The following is a 7529-nucleotide window of genomic DNA, read 5'->3' as shown; positions in this document are numbered from 1 at the left end:
CTCCCAGGTTCAAGTGATTCTCCTGTCTCAGCCTCCCGACTAGCTGGGATTACAGGCGCCCGCCACCAGGCCCAGCTAATTTTTGTATTTTTAGTAGAGACAGGTTCCACCATGTTGGCCAGTCTGGTCTTGAACTCCTGACCTCGTGATCTGCCTGCCTCGGCCTCCCAAAGTGCCAGGATTACAGGTGTGAGCCACCATCTGGAACTTTTTTATATACTGTTTCCTGTATCCATAGCACTCTGGCAAGCCTAGCCTTTTTCTCATCCTTCAGGATATTTGTTGAATGAATAAGAGGCAGCAAAGGGGATGGGGCAAGGAGGAATGTATCCTGAGTACATCCACAAAGGTCTCAAAAAAAAAAAAATGTAGAATGAAATATGTTTGAAGAGCTGAAAGACTGTGAGTTTGATTGTGGCATAGGTAAGAGTTATTTAAGCAAAACACGTAGGAGTCAGGCAGCTGGAACTTGAATGCACTGCTGATGGGAGTATAAAATGATGCAACCACTTTGGAAAACTGGCAGTTTCTCAAAAAGTTGAACATACATCTGCCCTGTGACCCAGCAGTTTAATTTCTAGGTATTTATCCAAGAGAAATGAAAATGTCCACAAATAAGACTTACATAAGAATATTAATAGCCAAATAATAACCAAAACTAAACAGTCCAGATGTCCATCAGCGAGACAGTAGATAACAAATTGGCATGTTCATACAATGGAAGACCACAAACAAAAAGGAACAAACTACAGATACGTGTAATAAGGATTAATCTCACAAATACTATGCTCAGTGAAAAACCAAAAATCATACGTAATGGGTGATCCCACTTAATGGACATTCCAGAATGGGCAGAACTTATTTATGTGCTAGATTTCAGATTGGTGTTGCTTCTTGGGTAGAAAGGGATTGACCAGGAGAAGATGTGAGGGAACTTTTTAGAGTATGGAAATGGTTAGGTCTTGATAGGCATTCATCAAAACTGATTAAATCATATGCTGTATGTGATTTGACTGTAAAAATCACCTGTAACCTGCAGCCAAAAACAAACCAGGAATTGTTCTAGATTCCTTTTCCCCCTCATTCTCAACATCTAATTGCTCAGCAGATTCTGTTCGCGTTATATTCAAAACATAAGTTTGGGCCAGTCGTGGTGGCTCACATCTGTAATCCCAGCACTTTGGGAGGCTAAGGCAGGTGGATCGCTTGAGTCCAGGAGTTTAAGAAAGGCCTGGGCAACACAGTGAGACCCTGTCTCTAAAATTTTTTAAAAATTAACCAGGTATGGTGATGTTCATCTGTGGTCTCGGCTACTTGGGAGGCTGAGGTGGGCGTATTGCATCAGCGAGCTGTGATTGTGCCTCACAAAAACCATATACATATGTGTATCTCTCATGAATTTGTTCCCTCTCATCTCAAGAACCATACCCTCTTATCTGAACTGTATTATTAGTTTCCTGTTTTTCCTACCCCCTATTTTTGCCTTCCTCCCAAACCATTTTTTCCACTTATCAGCTAAAGTGATCTCTTAAAAATTCAAATTGGATTATGTCAATTGCCTTCCTAAAATGCTCCAGTGGTCTTTCATTGCTTTCATATGGTGGCCAACAGGGTCATATCTAACCTTTGCCTCCTTCTGAAACCATTTGACCTGGTCTCCTTCTTGCTCTCTAAGCTACAGGTTTGTTCACCTTCCCTCTTGTTTCTTGAACTCCTCAAGCTCATTTCTACCTTAGGACCTTTACACTTGGCTCCTTCCTGTGTCTGGAACACTCTGCTTCTCAAATCTTTGAGTTGTTTCTGTTTGTCATTCAGGTTCAACCTAAATGTGACCTTCTCTGAAAGGTTTTCTCTGACCCTCCCTGTCTAAAGTAGTGCCCCATTACATCACCCTGCCTTGTTTTGTTCATAGCTTTTATTATAGTCTGAATTTATTCTTTAAAACATTTTTAAATTAATTAATTTATTTTTAAAAAATAGAGACAAGGGTCTCACTTTGCCCAGGCTGGTCTTGAACTCCTGGCTTCAAGCGATCCTCCTGGGATTACAGGCATGAGCCTCCATGAACAGCCTGAATTTATCTTGTCCTTTTGTTTATCTCCCTTTTCCTCTCAGGGTTAAGCGTGCCTCCTTCACTGCTATATAGGCAGCAGTATTTGATACACAGTGGGCCAGATGTGTTAAGTGACATTATTGAGGTTAGTGGTGGTAGGATGAGAGCTGTTGAAAGTGGACTTGGTGAGGGAGGAGGTGCCAAGGAGAGGCAAAACTTGTTTTGGGAAACTAGGTGATGGCATTGCCATTCATTAAAATAGAAAACAACTGAGGAAGCAAATATTGGAATAGGGTATAAAGTGATGAACTTGGTTTTGAATGTAAGTTAGAGATGCTTGTAAGACATCACGTGTTTGAGCACAGATCTGCCATTTAGGAGAAGGAACTGGGCTATAGATTAAGACTTGGAGGTTGCATATATATCATAATTCCAGCCTAGGAGTACATGAGATTGCCCTTAGGGGTAGATTAATAATGTAAGTATGTAGAGAAGTTGTTTCTTCCTTGATTCCTAATTGATGGGCATCTCCTGCTAGTAATAGAGACTTAACTTGGGTCTCAGCCCCCTAAAAGGTTTTGTAGTTTCAGAACCCCCCAGGGAGTTATGTTATTCTTGCTAACAATGACAAGTGCTCAAGGGCCCAGAACAGAAAATCTGAGAAAAGCTAGCGATTAAGGGAGCATGGTGGCTCTTAAATAGCAGCAGGGCTATTTAAGACCAACCAGACAGGCTGGAGGAAACTCCAGAGAGCATGGAACCAGGGAAGACTTTTTCGTGTCAGAGGCAGTAGACAAGATTACTGAGAAATGTCAGTTGGGTGGAGAGGGAGGCAGGCTTCTGGGGAGTGGTAACTAAAGCTAGATTGTCATGTATTGATGAGAAAGGTGAAGTGAAGACAGTAAATTGGGAATCAGACCTTCCTAAAGTTTGGCTGTTAGAGAAAAGTAAAATACAGATGCAGGGAGAATCTGGGATCAAGAGAACTCTTTTATGTCTTTTTTTCTTTTAATATAAATACTTCTTATGGAGTTACATCCTGATAAACCCATCCGTCCTAAGTCGAAGGTATATTTAATGCACTTAGCCTACTGAATGTCATAACCTAGCCTAGCCTTGGATGTGCTCGCAACACCTACATGAGCCTATAATTGGGCAAAATCACCTAACACAAAGCTCATTTTATAATAAAAGTGTTGCATTTATTGAATACTATACTGAAAAAGTGAGAAGCAGAATGGTTGTGTGGGTACTCAAAGTAGGGTTTCTACTGAATGCTTGTCACTTTGGCACCATCCTGAAGTGAAAATCCTAAGTGTATGTGAAACCAGAGCATGCGTAAATTCTGATGAGGAGCCAGCACACAGGATGGTGTTGAAGATGCAGGAGAGTGAGAGGATGTTGGATTGAGGACATTCCTGGGGAACTCAGAACCCAGTGTGATCCCCTGTGATTGGCGTTGGGTAGTAAGAATATCCTTCTCCCACAGGAGAGCAAAGGTGCGAGCAGAGGTGTGTGGGTGAGAAGCAGGCTGCGCATGGGGCAGGAATGTAAGGAGTACTCTTTGCGCACTGAAAATCCTCTGCCTAGGGAGGAGGGGGGTGGGTATGGAGAGTTGGAGGTTTCAAGAAAGCATGAAAGATTTTAAGAAACTTCCTGCCAAGCGGATAGAGCTGACTAAGGAAACAGTAATTGTAGGGATAAAGTAAGAAAGTAGTTAAGATGAGCTTTCTACTTCCTGGGATTTTAGAGAAACTGGTCAGACCTTTATAATCCTTTGTCTAGTTTTGGATTCCAGTGATTTGGACACAAGTTTTTGTGCCTTGTGTCTGGCAATTCCACTGTTCCCCATATATTAGAGCAATCCCATTTATTAGACCAGTGACTTGTAAATTATTTCAGAGCCCTCACATTTTATTTAAAAAATATGCATGTAGCACTAGCTGTATAGTTAGGTGGCAGTGTGCTAAGTGTTATATCAAAACAGAATAAGATGGAAGAAAGGCGGCAGGGGGGCACTCTCATCTCTTCCGTGCTGGGCTCCCCCAGGTCTGCAGAGGCATTTTGGGAAACAGGTGGCCTGGCTGGGGTAGAAGTGAGGGTCATCCTCTTCTCAACTCCAGCCAGAGCAGCTCATCATCTCTCTTATCTTTTGGGTATATCAACATAAGATTTTTGCTGAAAAAAGACTTGCAGAATATTTTCAAACACCATTTCACTAGGCTCTAAGATCCTTATAGTCAGGGCTGTGTTTTGCTTTTATAGCCCCATCATCTGCATTGTTGCCTGCCAGTGCATTGAGAAAGAATGTACCATTTTGCCTCTGAGCCTCTGCTCTCTAATACTTCTCCCTCCTTCCCATCTCTAGCCGTATATTAGAGTTAAAATAGAATGTGTCTGTTTCATCGCAAATTTGTATATTCTTAGGTGATCACCATGTCTTATTAATCTATGTCTTTGTGTCCTGTTCACATAATTCTATTAAAGTAATGTTGAATTTGGATTTGTTGTAGAAAACTTGCAAAGCTCTTCTAAGAGTAACTAAAATCAGTAAAGAATAGGGGAAAAAATCCAGAGAAAATATAAGCAGGAAAACCATAGCAGACAGGGTCAGATGGAATATTAGCGGTTTAGGTGAAGAACCCAGAGAACCGCCTGCCCTGTAAGGAATGCTGGGTATTTCTCCTGGAGGGTTTTAATTTTTGAGACAGGGTCTTGCACTGTCACCCAGGCTGGAGTGTGGTGATACAGTCATGGCTCACTGCAGCCTTGAGTTCCTGGACTCAAATGATCTTCCTGCCTCGGCCTCCTGAGTATCTGCGACTACAGGCGCATGCCACCACACCCTGCTAATTTTATTTTCTTTTGTAGAGATTGGGGTCTCTCTATGTTGACCAGGCTGATTTTGAACTCCTGGCCTCAAGCAATCTTCCTGCCTAGGCCTTCCAAAGTGCTGGGATTACAGGCGTCAGCCACTGTGCCTGGCCCCTGGAGAGTTTTAGAACAATAAAATAGAATTGTTACTCCATGGCAGAAGTGTAGAGAACATGCCTGCCAGATTCCAGCCAGATGACTCCTATAAACACAACATACAGTCAGTGTAAATGAACCTAAACAGATTTACCAGTACCTGTACATTACTAAACAGATGTAAATGAAAAGGTACACTATGCATTGAAGTTAATGCTACTTTTTTGTTTTTTTTTTTTTTCTAGTAGATGTGAGTTTAAATATAGCAGGAATAGGATTTTCATCTTCCCTTGTTGAAAGTCTTCGTGGAAGTGGATTTAAGTTCTAGCATATTCAGTAGGAGAAATTTGAGCTGGAATGAAGGACATCACAGCCTGCATAATTTGTTAAATGTCTCTTTAAAAAAAAAAAAAAACTTTGCTACATTGGCTAGCGCATGTGCTGAAAGTTGGCTTCCCCTAAAGATAAGGGACACAGGCCAAATGAAGCCTATGGGAATGAAACACATCAGAGAAAATAAAAGAAAAAAGAAAATTTCTGTTCAGCCAAGTTTGCTAAGTAGTTGCCATGCTAGGCACACACAAAAATCAAATAAAACACTTCACTTTTCCTTAGAGTTCAGGGTCTGTGGGAGAGTCCAGTATGGAAAATTAACATTTATCAAACGTATGAACGATTGATAAGGCTGTAATAGTGGTGTAGCTGGAGTGCTGGGGAGAACTAGGCAAGAGGCTGCTCCCTCCTGATCAAGTATGGGAAGAATATTGGAGAAGCCGGTAGAGGAGGGAGCATTTGGGTAGACCTTGAAGGATGGACGAGAGAGAGAGACAAGTGGAAGAGTGGGGAAAGAGCATTCCTAAGAGAGGTCTTTTCGGAACCAAGGCTCAAAAGTATGTAGCATATTATCAATCAAACCCTGGGCTCTTAGGCTAAGGGCCTAGAGATGACAGAGGGGAAGGTCAGAAGGGAGCGTGGGCCTAATAGTATGAGAGCAAGGTGGGAATAGCTTTGAACCTGGGGCTGGGGCACTTGAGTCTCATAAATGGAACAAAGTTTTGTGAAGAGAGGTGTGAATACATGGTTGGGGGCGTTGTTCTGACTGAGGAGAGATGGTGGTGGGAAGGAGAGGGGAGGGCCGGAAACAGATGATGAATTGATCATCTTGGCCTCTTACTGTTCTGATGTTCTCATGCCCAAAGCCCTAGTCTGCATAAGAAGGATCTGTAAAATTTAGCAATTGGTTTAAATAAAATGGATTTACAGGAAATTTTGGCATCAACCCATTTTGATTCCAAAACAGGTCGGCAAGGATATTTTATTTACCCAAACATTTATAATAATAAATAATGTGGGGTTTTTTTTGTTGTTGTTGTTGTTGTTGTTTTTTGAGATGAAGTCTCACTCTGTTGCCAGGTTGGAGTGCAGTGGCACGATCTCAGCTCATGGCAGTCTCCTCCTCCCGGGTTCAAGTGATTCCCCTGCCTTAGCCTCCCAAGTAGCTGGGACTACAGGCACGCACCACCAAGCCCGGCTACTTTTTTTGGTATTTTTAGTAGAGACGGGGTTTTACTGTGTTGGTCAAGGTGGTCTCGATTTCCTGACCTGGTGATCCGCCTGCCTTGGCCTCCCAAAGTGCTGGGATTACAGGCATGAGCACCGCGCCCAGCCAACAATGTGAATATTTTTATATAAACAATAAATTCCAAGGGCCAGGACTTGTTCTAAACATTTGACAAAAAAGTTAGGAGATAGTGTTATTACCTCTGTTTTTCAAACGAGAAAACTGAATCACGGAGGTTGAGTGACTTGCCCAAGGTCGCCCAACTATTAAGTAGCAGAGCCAGGATTGGGAATTGGGAAAAACTCTCACCTCTAATCATGTTTTTCCTCTACCTTTTTTTTTTTTTTTTTTTTTGAGACGGAGTCTTGCTGTGTCACCCAGGCTGGAGTGCAGTGGTGCCATCTCTTCTCACTGCAAGCTCTGCCTCCCAGGTTCACGCCATTCTCCTGCCTCAGCCTCCAGAGTATTTGGGACTACAGGCGCCCGCCTCCAACCCCGGCTAATTTTTGTATTTTTAGTAGAGACGGGGTTTCATTGTGTTGGTGAAGATATTCTCGATCTGCTGACCCTGTGATCTGCCTGTCACGGCCTCTCAAAGTGCTGGGACCAGCTCCTTTTGGATTTTTATGGAAGTTTCCTGATGGCAATTTCTTCTCCCAGGGTATAGGGCTGGACGCCCTCTGAGGAGGGTCTTCAGAGCCACAGTCTGAGAGGTGGGAAAGGATTAGAGTCCTGCCTTAGGGCAGGTGAATGGAGGACAGGTGAGAGATTGTTTCCCCAGGCCTTAACATACCCAATATTATAACAAAAGACTGTTACAAGGGCTGGACAATACCCAGTATATATCATGACACCACAGGCACCCTGGCTCTGGACTCTGTGCCCTTAACCTGTACCCTGTGTGAATGTTTAATTTAAATGAGCTGGAATATAACTTGCAGGATA

General features: G+C 42.7%; 1 protein-coding gene across 4 annotated transcripts in view; it reads left to right on the top strand.

The window, feature by feature from the left end:
- The window catches only part of TCF20 (transcription factor 20), a 184460-nt gene that overhangs the window by 83362 nt on the left and 93569 nt on the right, over positions 1 to 7529 (top strand). The gene's annotated exons all lie outside the window — the stretch shown is intronic.

This window comes from Pan troglodytes, chromosome 23 (assembly GCF_028858775.2).
Source record: "Pan troglodytes isolate AG18354 chromosome 23, NHGRI_mPanTro3-v2.0_pri, whole genome shotgun sequence".
NCBI lineage: Eukaryota > Metazoa > Chordata > Mammalia > Primates > Hominidae > Pan > Pan troglodytes.
Note: the sequence above shows the minus strand (reverse complement) of the source record. Positions and strands in the feature narration are given on the sequence as shown.